Source organism: Macrobrachium rosenbergii, chromosome 19 (genome assembly GCF_040412425.1).
Source record: "Macrobrachium rosenbergii isolate ZJJX-2024 chromosome 19, ASM4041242v1, whole genome shotgun sequence".
Classification (NCBI taxonomy): domain Eukaryota; kingdom Metazoa; phylum Arthropoda; class Malacostraca; order Decapoda; family Palaemonidae; genus Macrobrachium; species Macrobrachium rosenbergii.
Genome location: NC_089759.1, coordinates 16,923,063 through 16,943,511, shown reverse-complemented (window position 1 = coordinate 16,943,511; position 20,449 = coordinate 16,923,063). Strand labels below are relative to the sequence as shown.

Below are 20,449 nucleotides of genomic sequence, written 5' to 3'. Positions count from 1 at the left end.
CATAGAATATCGTTACACTTCAAATCTTTTCATCTTTTTAGAAGTAAGGATGATACTACTTCCAATTTATACTGTCTTTTTGCTCTGTACAAATCCACTTTAACAATTTTGATCTACATGCGGTAGTGGTATCCAAGAGAAATTTTATGTAAAAAAATATTCAATGCATAAGTAGACGAGATGTTTCGAAAATTGTTCGACCTCTCATTTGTTAATGCTCATATCTCTCCGACTTGGCTCTAATCATGGGCAAACAGCTACCTACTAGTAGTTAGTAATTCGAATGGGCGCCGTATAGATGAAAACAAAAGTTACTCAAAATAACAATAACACAAATGAGATACTAAAATCACTACTTTGTCGAGAAACGAGTATATCTATAAACAAGGAAACTTATTTTGCTCTAGTTCAGTGGTGAAATTTATTTTATTACATCCTGTATTTGTATAGTTCTGAAACAGATTAGTGTCATCCTCATAATCTTGAAAGAATGGTTTTTAAAAAAGTGGGGCATTGTTCTAATAATTTTTTTTCTTATGGGCAGAAAAATACTGGCTAATGTTCCTGATGAGAGATCTCATGCTAATCCGTCCATTTATTTATAATATTATTCATCAAATGGAAGGTAAGTATTGTTAAAAGCTGGTTTAATCAGTTTTATATTCCTTTCTTGTGTACACTGGGAAGTGATTGGCGTGAGAAAACATAACATACCACTGAAGTTTCTAAGAATAATTAAAACTAAAAGGGCATGCCTTTGTTTCTGAATATACAACTGAAAAATTGCCCTATATACTCTTGTTACATGGGTGAAATTACCGAGTGAAACAGAAATTTCATTGGAAATTACCTGATCGAATTTAAAAGTTAACAGTTCTTATTTTTGCTTAGTACCATAATGAATTTTACACTCCAGTTGATTTTATACACTTGTACGAGTATATTCACGCTCTTAATTATTTTCTTAAAAAATGATGACCATTTAAACTTGGCGGCGAACAACGTTTTTCCTCAGTCAAGGTAACCAACCATGTAGTATTTGGTAGTTAGGAATTCTAGCAGATTTAATGCTATGTAGACCGTTCAATTTGCCAGATAGGTATAGTTTGTGCAAAAAAAGTTATTTCATGATGTTTTCACAATATGCTTTCGCAATTCAGGGAAACCATAATATTTGATTTAACATTCTTAACGAGACCGTCTCCAAATGTTAATGGCAGCCCTGGTCCATCAGTCGAGACTAGGTACCGCCTACTAATGTGTTACCAAGTAGATGTGGCTGAAATTCTGATCCATGTCTGAATTTAGACAAAATATGCTTTATGAAGTTTATAAATTTACTTTTTATGTGAATAATCAAGTCTGATTGATAATATTATAGTAAAATTAATTTTTATACTTCATGCTTAGGAATATAAAACAACAGTTTTTCCATAGATACCACCTGTAAATAAATGCCATTTACCCCTATATAGTATGTCTGACCTGAAAGTTGCATAATTGCCAACAGATGTCACTAGTCTTCAAATTCTTTTTTTTTTTCTTTTTTTAGACGAATGGCTAAATTACATTTTTTCCCCATTCCTTTCTTGTTCATCATGACGTTTCTAAATTTTCCTTATGGCAGCGTATTCATGTACAATTTCATTGTATTCATAATATTCGAAATATAAATAGACGAGTTATTTCCGTTTCCTAGAGTCTTGTTCGATTGTCAGTTTGTTCATCTCCTCTTGGCTTTAGATATCTTCGTTATATTTCAGCATAAAGCAAATTCCCCTCGGGCGGAACAATTTCATATAAATATGCACCAGTTAATGAAGCAAGAAATTTACTCGGCTTCATCTTTGGTAGATCAAAGTCAAACTCTCTCATCTTTGAGTAGATTCCACCTATTTCCTTATTACTGTTCCTCTTCGTGTCTGTCAGGTCCCGTTTCCGCTGAAGGTGCCCTGCATGACTGTCACTCATTTTCGCATAGACATTTGTTACAACATCCACTGAAATTCACTGCATATTCGATGTAACTTGTCAGGTCCTCATTATCACAACAGTGGACAACAGGAATATTGTTTCTCCTTGTAGGCCGAAGTCTTAATGATCATAAGACAATCAATACAGCAATTCTATGTTACAGTAATTATACAGTATAAATACAACCTTATTTAACAACTCTAATTTGCATGATCTATTTTGGACTGATACAGGGGAAGTCATTGACATTTATAGGCATGTTCAGTATTGGTAGCTACTTTATTTCCCACATCTAAGGTTTTACATCTCATATTCCCTATATATCCAGTATCTTTTCTTCCCTGTCTAATACAGTTGTTACATTTGACCACACACGAAGAATATTCTTTCGTTACATGGTCACCAGCACAGTTACCAAAAACTAATAATTTTTGAACTAATATTCCTTCCAAACATGACGGTATCCCTAACAGCAAAAAGCAGGTCAACGCATGATGTCTGTAACGAATGCCGTCCGTACCCCATCGTAACTTATTTTATCATAATCATCGTGACTAAACTGAGCTCGAAGAAAAGACTGAAACAGTTGATGTGAACAAAAAGTCCAATTCTTCCCCAAACCTGACCTGTCTCTAAATATGAAAGAAAGTATGAATACAAGGGTCATTTTAGCTAACTTAACAGTATCAGTCATTAAACCATTTTTTAGCAATAGCTATTATATCAAAAGGCTTCTCACATAACAGCTTTCAAATCTGGAGTGTTTAGTTACCAATTGACTGTATATTTACTTAGCTGCACTCCAAAACATGAACATTTGTACCTATGATCAGTATTTGCTGCTGTTCTTATTTCTGCATCCCAAGCTTTTCACTTTCTAGAATTCACCCCAAGATGGGAATATTAATCGTATGATAGAAATCTGAGCCACTCCTAACAAGTTTTTTGCTTTCAAGAGACGGAAAAGGTGCTAGATAATCCAACATTGACAGTTGGGGTTGACAATCCAGATTTGAATCCCCCTGCTACCCCTTTTATCAGTCTTAGATCCTTTTACTCAAACTCGGCACGTTTTATTGTTTTTGTGATTGAAGTAGGCTTGTTCCAAACTACCTGAAGATGTACAGTATTCTAGCTTTTCCAAAAGGGCTATTGAAGCAATGATTGCAACTATTGGAAGACAGGGCAGTCTCCTCCCTCTCAAATCTTGCTGCTTAAGTTTTCAGACATAATGAGTTATTAGTGTTGAGCCACAGCACAGGGAATGACTTAATGCAAATGATTATTTAAGTGATATTAGTCATATATGATATATTTAGGGTAAGAAATAATTAATTTAAAAATATAAGTCACCCAATAAATTTCTGTGTATTCGTTTTCTACAATTCATTAGATTTCATAAGGGTGTGAAAACCAAGAAGAAAGGGCTAACTTAAGTAATTGCATCATTCTCTTCGCCCTATTCTTCCATGAAGCTGCCAGCTGGTACAGTTCTAAATCAACGGTTTTGACTTGAAATAGTCAGATATTATATAAAATACAATCAGCGTAATATCATAACTTGCGGGAACAAAGGAAAACAGGACTGCTACAGAAAATAAGGTGTCCGGGCATAACAAGGGAAGATTGAATTCCTCTGAATTGTAACTTGAAAAAAGAAACCTTATTGCTTTAGTTGCATTTGATTGAGGACAAACTATTATTGATACCAGATAACCTTGAGGAAAAAGGTCTTTTTTCGGCTTTGCTAAGGATCAAGAAGCTGGAGGTCGTTCTTTAACCTAGTTTTCTGTCACGACTCAGTGGTCTTTTTGGTCCTTGGAATTTGGACAGGGCTGGAGGTCCTGTTCTCTTCAAGGTCGCAATCATCGCATACGACAGACGGTGTCCGATATATTTGTGTTTTGTATTTTTATGTGAATTTCATAGTTTGGTAAGTGCATTCTAGTAGTTCCAAGTTACTTGAGTAACGTGATGAGCATGGTTGTCTTAAAATTAGGTTAGCTAATTTATGAAGTGTATGTCCGATTTTACTAAAATCTCGGCTAACTTTATCCGTGTTAAGTTTGTCTAGGTTTTGTGAGGCAGTTATTAATCATAATTGAACATAACTGGTTTACAGTAATTAGATTGTTAGCTTAGGTAAAAGTTCGTTTCCTGTCCGAACTCCAATTCCACATGAGGGCTAGTACTAAATGGTGATTCCTCTACAGTTCTACACTTTCGCCATATTTAGTACTGGCCGCTGGGGGGTCAAATGCATTCGCCGTATTTAGTACTAGGCCCTGGGGGATCAAATGTTCCTAAGTGTATTTCGCAAAATTGAAACTTAGAAAAAATCCTCGGTCATTTACATGTAGTTTATTTTTTGTGTGAAATATTAGTTTGCAAGAATTTTTGGTAGATCTAAGCCGGCTGTCCGCGGTGGGCTAGGTTATGGCCAGGTTAGGCTACTTGGTGTTGTATGCACCTGTTAGACCTCGGTCCTGCAACTTAAGGTTACAAGCTGCAAAACATGGAAGGTCTTAAGTTCACTGATCCCATATTTTATAGCCTAGCAAAGCAATTTTATGAGGTCGAAGCAGATCTTATAGCTTAGACCAGTTTTGTAGAACTTACAAAGAATTTTTGTTGCGTAGCCTAAGGGGTGCAGTATTATTTTTCAAAACAGTATCGTTTTAATGTTAGGTACCTGAGCTTGTAAGTGTAGTTCATCACCATGGTGAAGTGTAGTGTTGTCGAAACGTGCAGTGATTGGGCTTTATGTAGTCTAGAGGCACTTATCTTGGTTGGATATCTGAGTAAGCTTGAATGAAAATAAATTCTGGGTTGCTGTAATATAATCATGATTAACAGATGTGACCATATAGGGATAGAAATAAAAATGGAATTGTCATCTTGTTAGCTTTTCCTGTAAGTATCCCATAGAATAACCTTTCTGACATGCGTAAGGTTTGTACCATTGATATTCCTCTAGCCTATTGATTCTAATGCTCGTTAAGTTATTATAAATTACCTAACTTGCCTTGAAAGCTTGCGGTAATTGCAGTTTGTCACTTGTTTAAGTGCATTAATAAATACATATACATACTGCTATATTCTTGCTATTCTCATTGTAAATTATTAGATGTAGTGTCCAGAGGCCGGAAATAATTACAGATGTTGAAATGGTTTGAGCTTTTGGAAAAAATGGCATAAGAGCAATGAGGCAATGCGGTAGTTATGAGAGCAGCATGATAGAGATAAGTAGAAAGTTCAGAAAATAAGGGGCTAGATTGGCTAAATGGCAATTTGGGTAGAAAGGGATAAAGACAAGTGTGCTGAAAGTCTTATTACTGTACATCTAGCCTGTAACCTGAAACAATAAAGTTACACTAGCTGGAACTGTCTCTGTAAATAGTTCATTGTGAATGGATAAAGTAGCATTTTATCCCAAGGTAGTTCACCCAGACCAAACAAAATGAGTTACTGTATTGTACCAACACTAATTTGTAATGGTGAAATAAAATTAAAAATTTTGTGTGTGTATTTTCAGGAATTCGACCTTGGGAAAATTCCACCTGAAAACTTCAAGTAGGTTAATCTTCGTCGGCACAATGTATTTCAGTATGATGTAGTTACTAAACTGGTATATAAGATGTATTTTTTGAATACTTTAGTTGCTCTTGTTATACAATTGGTATAGAAACTATCAATGTGTTAGTACTAATCGTACTGTGTGTTGAAGTTTTTAATGTAATTTTGGAGAGCAGTTAATGATGCAAAGGAAGAGGTAGTTCTGATGCCATTTTGGTTTAGCAATACCTATTAAATCCTCTGAATTGCATATATGATAAAAAGCTTCGATGGTTTAGCAGGGTTTGATTGAAGACAAACTACAGTTGGAACCAGGAACCAGATCACCTAAAGGAAAAAATTTCACTTTTTTTTTATTTTCAGTATGGATCCTAAAGTCAAGAGAGTGTTCTTTAACCTGGTGTTCTGTGAAGCTCAATGCCAGGTTCCTTGTGGCTTTTGGAATTTGAAGACTGTTGGGACCTGATCATTTAGTTATACACAACAATGCTTCAATTTCCAAGCTTTTTTTATTTCTTTTGTGAATTTTGAAGTTTGGCAAGTGTATTCTAGGAAGTGTTTAGTAAACTTTTGTATAGCACTGAATATGGTGCATAATTTATTTTTTCTTTGAACTAAAGGCAGAACCAGTTTAAACAAGGGGGAAGTTAGGCTAGGTTTTGTGAAGTGGGTTACTAACACCACCCCTCATTAAGAACCAAGAGGTCATGCTTAGAGTAATTTGTTGATATCAGCATCTTTTAAAACAGATTTGTCATCCTTTATTGTCAATGAACAATTGAGCTTGTTAAGTGGTCTACCATATCTGACAGTAGGTTACTAGTAGTTCTGAGCTATACTTTGGTTCCCCAGCTTACCAGTAATTAAGGCTAGATATACAAGGTATGGAGGGTATATAATTTAGTTAAACTTATTTTGTAGCAAAGCAAATTAGTTTTTTGAGCTTAAGGCTAATTTACCGAGTTAAGATTCCAGTGAAGTATAGTAGGAATATATCATTTGCAAACTGTAACACAGTTCTAGAATTTGTTGTATTTTCAGGAATTCGTCTTTGGGAAAATTTAACACCTGGGAGTCTATTCACTGAAAACATCCAGTAGCCGTCATTGACATGGCGTATCTCAGTATGGTTCACTATGAAGTAGGCTAGCAACTAAATTGGTATGCAGTAAGATGTATTTTGTAAGTAATTTTAGTTCTCTTGTTGCACTTATGATGCAGAAACTGTCGTTGAGTACTAAACATACTACCGTATGTGGAAGTTTTTAATATAATTTTGGAAAGCAGTTAGTGATGCAAAGGAAGAGCTAGTTCTAATGTGATTTAAGTGAAAACATAGCAGTACTAATTTCTTAGAATTGCATTGATATTGAAAAAGCTTCATTAGTTTAGTGGGGTCTGAAGACACTGTTTTTGGAACCAGATTACTTAGGAGGAAAATATATTTTTCATCTTTGTAACGGATCCTAAAGTTGGAGACTGTTCTAACCTAGTTTTGTGTAAAGTCTCAATGTCAAGTTCTTTATGGCCTTTGAAATTTGAAGGGCATTGGTTGGGGATCCTGGTCTTTTAAATGTTTACAACAATGCATGAATTACTTGAATTTATTCGTTGTTATAATTTCTTTTGTGAATTTTGAAGTTTGGCAAGTGTATTCTAGTTAGTTTTTAGTTAATTCTTGTAACGTGATGAATATGGTGTATTAAAATTGAGTTTATGAAGTTATGTCTAAACAAGTACCTATTTTTTTTTCTTTTTACAACAGGCTAAACCAGCATCAACAAAAGATGAGTTAGGCTAGTCTGTGAGGTCGTTACAAACATTGAAGTACATTAACTGGTTACCATACCATGAAGTAGGTTATGCCTGAGTTATGGTTGCATTACCTGTTCACACTGTACCTCTGTTTTCCAACTTACTGGTGGTTAAGGCTAAGAGATATAAGGTATGGAGGGTATATACACGTTCACTGTTTCTTTATTTTGTAGCCTGGCCAATTTGTTTGTACTGTATAGGTCTTTAAAGTCCAGGCTAGTATTTTGTTTATTTTGGAGGAAATATGCCGAGTGGGTAGAATAGCATCGCATTGTTGATTGATGCAGTACTATTTTCCAAAAACTGTATTATGGTTCAGTAGTTATATACCTAAGCATGTAGTGTAATCCACTACCATGTTCATAATTCTAGAATTACCATTCACGCAACGGTATTCATTACTGTGTTGAAATGTAAAGTGTTGCTGAAACAAGGCAGTGGGTAAGCTTGCCATAGTCTAGTGTTAGTTATCAAGTTTGGTTATCCCTCTAGGCTTAATGAAATTCAGATAATCTTGATAACAGTTTTGATGGCATGGTGATGCAAATGAGGATGAATTGTGATTTTAGCGTATTCCTTGTTGGTAGTGTACAGATACAGAGTAGCATGTATTATATCCATAAGGTTTGTAACATAGCCTGATGATTCTAATGCATCCTAGGTGCTGTATCCAAACTAACATGCCCTGAAGGATCAAGCACACTCCTAGCATTCCTAGTTAAATCTTGCCATGGAAGTGGGTATATCATCCACTTTTACCTGCTACAGCAGTATGGTTATTGGTTTAGTATAAGGTAACCAAACTGCCAAGCAAAAACAGGCTAATGGCTATCCTTTTATAGGTATCCTTTTGCTGTATAATTATACTGGGCTATGGGCAATTAAAAGACAATTTTAACACCTACAATAGCAATACATTTATCTGCTTAGGAAAGTATGGGTAAGGTCTTAGTAGTTACACTGCTTTGTTTGAAACTGGTGTGGTAGCTATTCTCAAAAAGGCTTACCACGTTTCCTAAGTTATATAAGTTCTGGGTGGTGAACATGCCTGGAGTGAAGTTTTGTTGTTCTTGCACAACATATATTGAATATTTAGAAGTGGAAGTTCTAGCTGGGTTGTATTTAAAGTACCCATAATCTAACATAATTGCCATGAAGAATATGAGGCTGTGTTACCTAGAGGGATGATAGAATGGTTCATATATGTAAACAAATAAGGAGTTGAAAAAAGTTCACTTAAGTGCAAAGTGCAAATGCCCAGTTTTGACCTTACTTTGCATAGGTTAAAATTCCTTGGGCAAGTGTGTTTTTCCTGCTCCTGGGAAAACCCACCGTACTGGGAGCTCAATTCAGCTAGGGTTTGGTATATTTAACTGGGCTGAGTGACTTTGTTCCTATCGATTCATAAATTTGGTATTGTTTTGTGAGACCATTAGGTAGTATCTTTGACCTTTGATTTGTCTTGTATTAATCCTTTTATAAAGCTGTACACGCCATTAAGTTGTAAAAATTGAAGGCATAAAGATTGGAAGTCCTGTAGTACAAGGAAATTGCAATAACACGTTTAATACACAATGAAAAAAACACCTTGAAGGGTTTGTTTTGGTGTTGCATGCAAAACAAGTATATTGGCTTACAGAAGAAGACAGAATATTGTGAATGCTAGCTTATTATGATAAAAGGATATACGCAGTATTGTTTATTATTAACAGTTGTTCATATCCAGAAAAAACCTTTGGTCATAACATAAGGGGAAATTATCTAGTGCCTGCTGGAGTCCAGTTAAAAGAGTACAAGGAAATTGATGGCAATGGTAGTTAGCTAGGATGGTGGCGAGGAGGTGGCTCCGCTGATCTCCCTTGCCAAGTTGCCCCATATTGGCACAATTGCATCAGTTTTTTCTTGACCTCCTCTTGAGCAAATATTGCCACTGCCCTCTCTGCCTAGAAGCCAGTTGTTTGTCCACTTCCCAAGCCTCAGAGAAAATGCCCTGGGGTTAGTAGTAATCCATGCTCTCATTTTCTGCCTGCTTTTGCCTTAGATCCTCATTCTACTTGTAGCAGGTGTACAGTAGATCTAATGACTGTAGTGTATGTAACCCATGTCCTGAGTGTGCTGATTGATCTCTTGAGCAGTGGAAGAATTTTGGTATGAAGAGGAGATACGAGTATATAAGGAAATCTGTGCCGCCATCTTGGTAAGGCTTTGTTTCCTCTGTGGCTGCGTCTACATCTATTCCTTCTCATTCTGGCTCCTCTTTGACAAAATCTCCTCTCGTTGCTCCTTCTCTCCATGAATATTTTACTCCCTCGCTTTCTTCGGCTTTAGAAGATTCGGTTGGGGGTTCAGGAGATATTGTAATTGATGAATCTGCTCCTGTTCTCTCGAGGGGGAATGTCCCCCCCCCCCCCTGGAGAGGGAGGAGGCAGCCGCCTTGTCCAGTTTTTTTCAGGAGATGTGCAGAAGCTGCCTATATGTTGGGACACTTTAGGCCTTCCAGGGGTACCAGCCCCTTCTGGCCTAATGTCTCACCCACATCCCAGTTTTGTCCGCCATGGCAGTGTCCAGTTCTACTGTTTCCGTGATGTCATCTCATCTTACAATGGCTCTCCCCTAGTTGGCCGCCAGAATGACAGTCTCTGTAGCGTCTTCTCATCTGTCAATGACTTTCGCTGCTTCCTGCTCTGTGCCGTCCCCAGCTGTGTCGTTGCCATCTTCTTCTGTTCCTGTTCCATCTACGTCTGCACCTTCTTACTCACTCATTCAGGCGATTTTTGATAAAGTCAAAGGTATTTTTAGCAAGAAGTATGGCCATTCAGATAAGGAATCCTGGAAGAGATGATGTAGATCCCTTCTTGTTGTCTTCATCTTCGTTGTCTGCTCCATCCATCCCCGTCAGACGGAGGAAGAGGGACCTAATCGCCCCTCCGAAAATGAGGATTCGCGAGTCCTCTTAGGAGTCTCGTTCATCTTCTCTTGTAGTTGTTCTTTGTTTGTCCAGTCACGCTTGTGCCCCTCAGAACCATTCTTCCATCAACTCGCATGTACGTGTTCCTGCTGCCGTTCCCGACGTTCCACGCTCAGTTGCTGACTTGTGTGCTGCAGTAGTTCTGAACAGAGATTCATTCTCTAGGATCCTCAAGTCTACAGATCACTCTTCTCAAAAGATCTCTGTTGTGTTCCTCAAGTTTGTAGGAAAGATGACAGGGCCCCCATCAAGAAGTCGAAAGTGCCGGATCCCTCTCGGGACTGGATTTGTTCTCCCTGAAGGTCTCCTAGCTCTCACGTCCATGCCTCATGTACTGAGAGCCCTTCACGGTTGTGACATTTCCACGACCTATATCTTCATGTCATCGTTCACTCTCATGTTCCCCTAGTAGGGACTGTGATCAATGTTCTTGATCTCACGGTCATGACCGAGATTCGGACTCAGATCAGCATTCTTGCTCACATGGACGGGACTCTCTCATGTTCACATGGCTGTTACTGAACTGCACATAAGATGAGTCCTACACAGCCATGTAACAGATCACGTCATTCATCACCTCACGATCAGCGCTGTCGTTCACATATCCATGAATGTGATTTGTGCTCTCGCTTGCAAGTCCACGATTGATCTTCACATAACAGGAGCCTCCATGTCCGCATAGTCTATCACGATGTCCATCTCGGTGTAATTCTCATTCCCATTCCTGTGGATGGGAGCGAGACCAGGACAAAGTTCCATCTGGTTAAACAGACCTACATGCCCCCAAGAAAGTCTTGGGCCTTGGATGAGCTTATGCGCCAGTAATACTGTATATCAAGACATTTTGACTTTTCCTGACTTAGCTGACAGACCGGATCGTGACCCTAGAGGCCAGGATGTGGAGAATCCAGATCAAAAAGAGTTCTTAACTGTTTATGCTGAAGTTGAGTTAATTCTTGGTTGCAACGACTTGGCTGAAGAGACTGTGGCAACCAGCTCGGATTTATCTTCAGGTATTGAAGCCTTGCTAGGGCCTAAGAAAGAGGCGAAGACATCTCTAGTGTTGCCATGCTCCAAACATACTGGTGGAATTCTTAAACAAGTGAATACTCTTATCTCGGGTCAGGATAACTCTACATTCGAGTAGATCGTTCAAGTTGCAACCTCCACTTCTTCCCCAACGTAAGTGATTTTACGCAACTTCAGTGGTTGGTTAGGAGCTGAGGCAAGTCAATCCAGACCTAGTTTGTCTAGGTACAGGAGCATCTTTGGATGGACCAGACCAAAGCAAGGGGCCCATCCTTCACCTTTCAAGAAGTTGCTACCTTGGAGTCGACTGCTGCTTCAGCCTTCCAAGCTGTTTCATGGTTAGACCTGTGGTCAACGGAAGTGACGAAGACCTCTTCCACTATTATGGGTACCTCTGAAGACAGTGCCTCCTTTATCAACTTATTACAGTCTAGTGGGAAGACCATCTCTTACTTGACCCACTTAACAGCCAACATGAGGGCCAACTGGTTGTTGAAAAGAAGGGATTCTGCCCCCTCCAGGTTCACGAAGTTTGTCAACACCGATTCGGCGGTAGTCTTAAGGAATGGAGATATTTTAGATTCACTGTCTCTCTCTCCGAAGGACCAGCCTCTAGGCTTCGCAGTTGAGAGAGGGGGAATGGATAATAATGATAGGCTAGTGCATCAAGCTGTCTCAAAGTCATCCATTCCTTCTCACGCTGGAATTTTCAGGCCCAGACCTCAAACATCTACTTACGTCTCCCCTAAGAGGTCTCAAGTAACGACAGATCTGCACAGGGCTTATCAACCATCTTCATCTCCAACCAAGAAAGCTCCTCAGCAACGACCTTTTCAACCCCGCTCTTCTAGACTTCGGAGAGGAGGATGGGGCAGGGCCAGGGGAGGTAAATTATAGAGAGGGCGCCCCTCCCCACTCGCTGCCATCGGTGGTGGAGTGCCTGGCGAGCTATTGGGCAACTTGGCATCAGTTTGGGCCAGAAACCTGGGTAGTAGATGTCCTTCAGATGGGATATCTACTCCCCTTCGAATTTCCTCCACCACTCCAAATGTCCACTCCACCAATTAACCTACTCTCAAGGTTCGGTGAAGCATCTAGCTCTCAAAGGTGAAGTGAGGAAAATGGAGAAAGGAGCCATAGAGATTGTGAAGGACTCATCTCCAGGATTTTACAGCCATGTTGTTCTAGTTCCCAAAGCAATGGGCGATTGGAGATTGGTAATAGACCTGCTTTGGTCTTTCAACTGCCCCATAAGTCTCTCCAGTGTGTTCACCCTAGTTTTGACTTGGGGCCCATTCTCAAGGGATGCAGATCATAACATACCTCGATGACTGGCTAGTTCTGGCAGATTCTCGGGTAAAGCTAATCCAGGACAGGGACCGACTTCTTCAATTTTGTCATGTCTTAGGCATTGTGATAAATTTGGAAAAGTAGAACCTCATGCCTAGTTTAAGAATTCTTTACCTGGGCATGCTCATAGACACAACAGCAGGGAGAGTTTTCCCATCAGTCCAATGACTTGAAAAGTTCAGGAACTTTGCTCAGCCCTTCCCGTTCAAACTGGAGCAGCCCGCTCATCAGTGGCAGGTCATTCTAGGTTACCTGTCATCCTTGGAAAAGCTAGTTCCTCATGGTTGATTGCACATTTGGTCACTCCAATGGAGATTAAAGGAGTTCAGGTCCATTTCAAGGGATCCTCCTTTGTTCAGAGTTCCTCTCTCAGAAGTAGTGAGGAAAGACTTGACTTGGTGGCTGGACGACAGAAACCTGACCATAGAAGTGCCTGTGACATGGCACTCTGTGGTGCTAATGTCCTGCAACACTGCAGTGGTAGCTTATGTCAACAAACAGGGGGAGGTCTAGTGTCTAGTCATCTTCACAACTTGACACAGTAGTACAACTGTACCAGTGGGCGGCTCTCACTCGGTGGTTCTCTCAGTCAGATACATTCCAGGCAAGAAGAACGTGGTGGTGGACAAACTGAGTCCCAGGGGTCAGGTCCTGGGAACAAAGTGGTTATTATATCAGGAAGCGGTAGAAAGGCTATTTCACGATTGGAGACTATCCAGTATCTCCTGCGAGCCAAAGGCTTTTCTCGTAAAGTAGTGACAGAAATGTCTGATTACCTCAGGAAGTCTTCTACAGCCGCGTACCAGGGAAAGTAGGCCATTTTCTGTGACTGGTGTCATCAACAGGGTCTTTCTCCAGTTGGAACTACTATTCAACAAGTAGTGGACTTCCTCGTTTTCCTATGTAGAGAGTAACCTCTCAGTGTCAGCCATCAAGGGCTATATGGCTGCTCTAGGTTTAGTTTTGCGTTTGAAGGATGTAGATCTTTCTTCTTCTTGGGAAATTTCTATGCCCCTCAGGAGTTTTGAGCAGTCCCATTCCATGAGATCTTAAGCCTCTGAACTGGGACCTAGCAATGGTGCTTAGCAGTCTCACACGTAGTCCATACGAACCCTTAAGAGCATCATCAGACAGAAATTTGACCCTGAAGAGACTTTTCCTTTTGGCCTTGGCCTCTTCAAAAAGAGTTGAACTACATGGACTTCTTTTGATGTCAAGCACACAAGGGGTTGGGGGTCGGTAGCCTTCGAATTTGTCCCGGAATTCGTGGCCAAGACTCAAAATCCCTCAGTTCACGATGACAGGTTAGTCTTTTTCCATCCCTTCCCTTGGAGATTTTATTGGTAATGACCCTGACGAATTACTTTCATGTCCCGTCAGGGCACTGTGTAACTATCTGAAAAGGACTCTACATTTCAGACCAGGTTGTCAAAGGCTTTTTGTTAGTACAGGCCTGAACAAGAAGGAAGTGTCCAAGAATATTACCTCCTTTTGGCTATGAGAAGTAATCAAGCAAGCATATACTTCTTCAAATTCAAATACCAATTAAGTGCATGCAAGAGCACATGTCAGGGTTCTAGGCCCTTCCATCGCTTTAAAAAAGGCTTGTCGGTTCAATGGATTTTAAAGGCTGGTACATGGCTACGCCAGACCAACTTAACATCCTTCTATCCATAGGACGCTGCCCACAGGTCCATGGACACTTTCTCCTTGGGTCCAGTGGTGGTTGCTCAACAAGTTGTGTAGCTCATCCAGTGCCCCTAGTGGGACAGTTTGTATCTTACCTAAGATGTTGGTTTTGAAAGTGAGAATGAATGGGATGACTGGTCTTCTTCATTTCTCTTTCTTTTTTTCTCCTTTAATGGCAGGCAGTGGAGAGAAATTACCCATCATATGCTGGAACTAGTCAAATACAGGTGAAGGAGCCACATTCCATTAGTTTTAATTTGTTCCTGCACAACACAAACTATATATGAAAGCAAGTTCCTTCCTCTTTCTTACAAGGGGAGAGAGGAAATGACAACAAACAAGGTTGGTGGCTAACATGGGTTTGTTGTCTCCAACAGTTAAGCTGCTTTATTTTCCTTAAGGCACACTGTAACAGGAATTACAGCGTCTCTTAACCCAGATGTCTAGCTGGCAAGTAACCTTATATATACTTTACAGATCATAGACATATGACTGCATCCTATGTCCTACTTTGGCCAGGAAGTGAGCCATGGTGAGCTAAACCTCCAGTCGATTCAGCGGCTTTCTTTATCCTTCCTCCAAGAGTAAGTCTCCCTTATGTTAAGACTAGCTCCTGTTTTGTATATGAACAAATGACAAATTTTAAATCATTTGTATTTTTCATAAATAACAAACCTGCAGTCTTAGCATATATTGCCCACCTCAAGCCACCCCTCTTACAATTACAGTACCTGGGATAGGGAAACTGATGCGATGGAGCCAAGATGGGGTGAGGGAGGTCAGCAGAGTTGCCTCCTCACCGCCATTTGGCTAGCTCCTGTTGCCACCAAATTCCTTGTACTTTTTAACCGGACAGTAGCAGGCGCTAGAGGATTTTCTCTTGAGTTAAGACCGCAAGTTTGTTAGTTATGAAAAATACAAGTTGGTTTAAAATTTGCCATTTTTGAATTAATTGCAGTTAACTGCAATTAACTTGTTCCGAGTTCAGGTGTGTGTGTTTTCAATGTATAAAAGTTTAATATACATAGTAGATTTTAGATTAAACTAGAGCAATTTCTAGTGCTTTCATATCTTAGTGTTTTTGATACCAGTAAATCAAGTTGAAAAAACTGGCCTTTAGTGTTGCTACAATCTGGTTTCCACATTAATATTCTACAGCATTCATAATTAGATTTGCAAGTGTTCCTTTAATAAAGTGGTAATGAATAAAACATTATATGCAGGGAAGCTATCATTGAAGCACAAATACCTAATCATGCTGTAGTGAGTGAGTTTTGTGTGTACATAAATCAAAGAGAATACTGAATTGGTAATGTAGTTCTTGCTTATGAAAATCCAGAGAAAAAGGGTTTGGTAATAGGGCGAAGGATAAATTGAAAGAAACATGAGAAAAATGAGCCATATACTAAAACTGCAAATTATTACAAATTTGAAGAGTAATGATTAACTTTAGAAATAAGTCTTTTGTGGTATAGTACTTGTTTTTATCATGCGGAGGAAAGAGTTGTTAGTGGAAACTATTCTATTATTGATATGACACTAGTTTATTATTGGTATGTGTAAATGCCATCTTCATATTTCTGAAATATATCAGCTGATTATCAGAAACTTAGTATGCTGCTTTAGCATCAAGAGAAGAACTTTTGATCATAATTGTGAAAATGTTATGCCAAGTAGAATGGAGTTTAGGGCAGTTATCTTGATTTAACTGAGCATCTTTTGAGTGTTAGTGCTCACTCTTGTGAGCTACACGTTTTCTTTTTTGAAGTGTTTTTGCAGCCTTAGGTGCTGTATTTTTTTTTATCCTCATTTTCCATGGTTAGATGTCCTCACGATTTGTGGATGACAAATTTCCTTGAGATGCAAACGCTGATGATTGCATTCCCATCTTAGTTGTTTTGCATCTTTAGTGTCATACTACTTTTTGGTGGGGTTAATAAACTGGACTTGCACCACACACCATTACATTTACCACAGGTTTTTTTGCACCTTTAGTGTCATATTTTTACTTTAGAGGTGGGATCAGTATAGAGGTGGGATCAGTAAACTCCTGAACTTATAGCACACATCAGTATATTGCCTGTGGCCTGTCACTTCCTTTTTTTCCTTCTTCAGGCTTCTCTGCTTTATAAGTTTGATGATTGAAATACCAATTGCATGAAATTTATTTGCCATTTCATTTAGTAATTTTATATCTGGTAAACTATTTCAGTTAGCTTAAATTTAAGAATTGTTTGGACATAAGCTGAAGTCGTAGGTTTATGGTGGTCTGTTGAACTGGAACTGTGTAAGGACATCTTATTCACTGCTATGAACTTTCAAATGATTTCTTTTTTCATACTTCAACTGTAATTTGTACTCATTCTCCCTTGTGATATATAAGCCATGCGTCTCCAGAGATTGAGTTTTTTCCCAGACTATTAATCTGGTAATCAGTGGTCTTGCAGTGTACAGTATTATGAAAAGTGTTGTATAATGGTTAACAACTATAATTGACTCCTGTCATGCTTGCCAAATTGTTTATGGGGTGAAGTTATACACCTCTGTATTAGTTTTGTTTTTGCTGTCCATCATTTTCTCTGATTTATTGATAACATTTTCTTTTAATATTTTCTTGGATGGGTGAGACTGATTTTCTTTCTTTTAATCTTTTCTTGGATGGGTGAAACTGATTTTCTTTCTTTTAATCTTTTCTTGGATGGGTGAGACTGAAGTCGAATTCTTTCACGGCTAGATGGGAGATGGCTCTTTGCCGCTTAAGGATTGGCCATACCCGCCTAACACAGCTTTTTGATGGGTGGGGAGAATCAACCTTTTTTGCGAGGATTGTCCGGTCCCCTCGACTGTGGGGCACTTGCTGGTTGAGTGCCCTAGTCTTGGGGATATAGAAGCTGTTACCTGTCTGAGGATCTTGGTCGGGATGGCAGGTTCATCCTTGCCAAGATCCTTGGAAAGGATGTGGCGTATGATGCCAGTGGCATTTTTAGAATTATCATCAACGCTGGTCTTCTCCCAGAAATATATTTAATTAATTTTATCTTTTTATTATTTTTATAGCAGCTATGTTGTTCATTTAATTGATATCAGCATTAGTAATCCAGTTGTCACGATACCAGATAACTCAGAATCATTCATTCATTTTCATCCCAGACCTATAAGTATTGCTATTTTTTGTATTCTAAATATCCTTACTCTTTTCAGTGGAAAGGTTTTCATGTTGCATAGCTCTGAGACCTTGTCTCAGTTCCCTCCGATATGAGATACTGAATAATAGCTTGGCACTTGAACAGGTGTATAGTCCTCATAGCTGCTGGTTGTATTGGCATTATTTTCTGAAGGATCATTCCTCTACATCCGTTGTTTCTCCAATGCTGAAAGTGATTAGGCCAGCAAATTGTGTAACAGAGCCTTTACCCTCGTAACAGGTTTGCTGTGAAGATGTCAACTGTAAACATATTTGATTTTTTCAAGTTTTTATTTTATAAAGGCTGCATGCAAGAAAAAATAGATTAAGAAAACCATCTTATTTTAATACTTTTAATTTGAAGGATGAAAGTTCTATTAGGGATCCATTTCCCTTTTTGGTTGTCCCTTCTTAGAATGGCTAAGGAATTTTTTTTTTTTTTCCAAGGATCAGGCATACTTTACCTTAATTATGAATTGTTTCAACTATATAGTCTGAGGATCACAAAACTGCAATACTACAAAGTCTCCATGCACATATTTTTTTAAATAAGTATTTTACAAGTTTTTCAACAAATGATTAATACTAGATGGCAACCATTATGAATTTACATAAATATCTTTTATTTTGTTATAAGAGCAACTTTCTTGAGAATGAATTCACTTCTTTGGCATAGAGTAAGAGAAATGCCTTTGCATAATATCTACCATACCTAATTTTCAATTTTCATCATTGTTGAAATAGTGCGTTTTTGGAAATTCAGAATTTTGTACAAAATGGTCCATAACAAGGATTGGTTGTACATTTCTCCCCAACCTTAGGTTTTCTTTAACCACCCCATATCCTCTTAAGAAGCATTGCATTTTACATAGTGATTGCATTTCATATCCATGTTATTTTTAATGGTGTTTGCAATTTCTTTGGAGACTGGATGGTAACAAGAGGAAGAGTTCAATCCTGAAGCAGCAAGTTTAAACATGTAATTTTTCTTTGCATCCTAAGCGTAACCCATCAGTATCTCATGTAGGTGGGTTTCTAAATCTGATTTTTCCTTGTTCACATAGCACTGCTAATCTCTTCACAAATAGTAGTACGTAATTCAGTTACTGACTGCTCAATCTGTTTGAGTAGAGAGAATAAGGCCAGGTAAGAAGTCTGATGTCTGACATGGTAGTGTATACCAGAGAAAGCTTAGTGATAAGACATAGTTTGTATGGCTGAGGATGGTAGTCTGATTACCTTGTAATTTTGCTGAATGTTTTGGAACTACAGTATCTGCATTCCGTTCCAAAAAAAGAGTAGTAACATCAAGCTGCTGTTTCGTGAACTTTGTTTTGAAACTACTTACAGCATGCATTCAGTTCCCAAAAACGAGTACAGTACATATAGTAACATCAAGCTGCTTTTTTGTGAATTTAATGATAGTTCCTTTTTCAGATATATGCACCAGTTGTGGTCCATGGAAAGGATGTAAATGTAGTTAGAAGAACACTTGGAACAATCCAGGTGAATACTTACACTTGGAAGCCAATGCATTCAATAAGTTTTCAGAACTTTACACAGCATCTTTAGGAAGGTGAGAAACTTTTATTGGTAGGAAACTAAATGTTACCTTGGCTGCTTGAATTTAAATTATATGACGCAGGTATATGGTTATGCAGTTGTATGAATGTTGAGAGACTTGAATTTACCATGTAATGGCTTAACAGAAATATTGTATTGTTATACATGGTCATGCACTGACTTCAACGTTAAGAGACTCCTATTTACCATGTATAATGGCGTAATACAAAAATATTGGTTTAATGAAAATTTAAGTTAAGTAGTCTTCATACAAATGGATTAGTTAAAACAAGAGAGACTAGACTTTTTTTTACTGCTGGTGCAGGTTTTTTAATTGGACTTACTCTGCCTTAAGGCAGTTTCATTACAAGATGGAGTTTTGTATATGCAAGTGCAGAAGTTTACGAACCACCTATTTTGACATTTTAGATTACTTTTAAATCTTTTCTTAATCGCTGTGTGATTAATATTAAAGATTTCTGGTTACTGTACTAGTTTGCTCATTGTCTCTAATAATGGTCATTTTTGCTTCTAGAATATGAGAAGGGAGTTGTCAATATACTAGAACCTCACAATACTGAGGGTTTTTGTTTAGTATAGAAAATCCCAGTAACCATAAATGAATGGACCATATGACATTTAGTATTTTATTCAGTATTTTAATCTGCTAACAGCATTGGGGAGCATCAGTGATTGAATATTAAGCTATGCCCTTTTTTTTTTTTTCCTTTGTATCCATTCAATGAATGACAAGTTTCATTCAAAAAGGGCAAGACATGCGTTAATTGTAGTATGAGAAGTAGCAGAGGTAATTATCAATATTTAACTTTCATTTGTGATGTTTACTAGACAATGAGTAATGAGAATTTTCTGAACTTCTAGGTGGAGGGAGTTCTAAGGAGTGGTTGAAGGATTAAGAAGTCCATTTTCTATCATAAGGATATGACTCATTATTACTCTAGAAGAGAGTTCTAGCCAGCCACCAGAGAGCTAGGGGAAAAAGCCTGCTAATTTTAAATATTACAGGTTAAGGATATATATACAAGCAGTAAATAAAAATTGACAACGAAACCATCAACACAGCAAGGTCTGGTAGATGAATCCTGTGAACCAACTAGTTTACATCAACTACTACAGTAAAAGACTAGCTGACCAACAACTATGGTGCAGGATGTTGTAAACATGTGCCAGCTTAACCAATCCAATCCCAGTCAAGAGGCCACCGTTCAGCAAATAAAGGTGGTTTAAGAAACCACCAAGGAAAGTTGTTTGACAGGAATTAACCTTTTATGTTGTTGTAT

At 38.4% G+C, this 20,449-nt stretch overlaps 1 long non-coding RNA gene across 4 annotated transcripts; it reads left to right on the top strand.

Moving 5' to 3' along the window:
• Positions 1-3,381: 3,381 nt before the first annotated feature.
• Positions 3,382-20,157, top strand: LOC136848651 (uncharacterized). 4 transcript variants are annotated; one of them, XR_010856084.1, is made up of 7 exons: positions 3,382-3,907; positions 5,510-5,547; positions 6,592-6,732; positions 7,316-7,495; positions 17,692-18,612; positions 19,023-19,161; positions 20,031-20,157. It is a non-coding gene; the product is annotated as an uncharacterized lncRNA (long non-coding RNA). The 4 variants fall into 4 exon arrangements; XR_010856081.1 differs by having other exon boundaries at positions 17,603-18,612; XR_010856082.1 differs by lacking the exon at positions 5,510-5,547 and having other exon boundaries at positions 17,603-18,612.
• Positions 20,158-20,449: the final 292 nt, after the last annotated feature.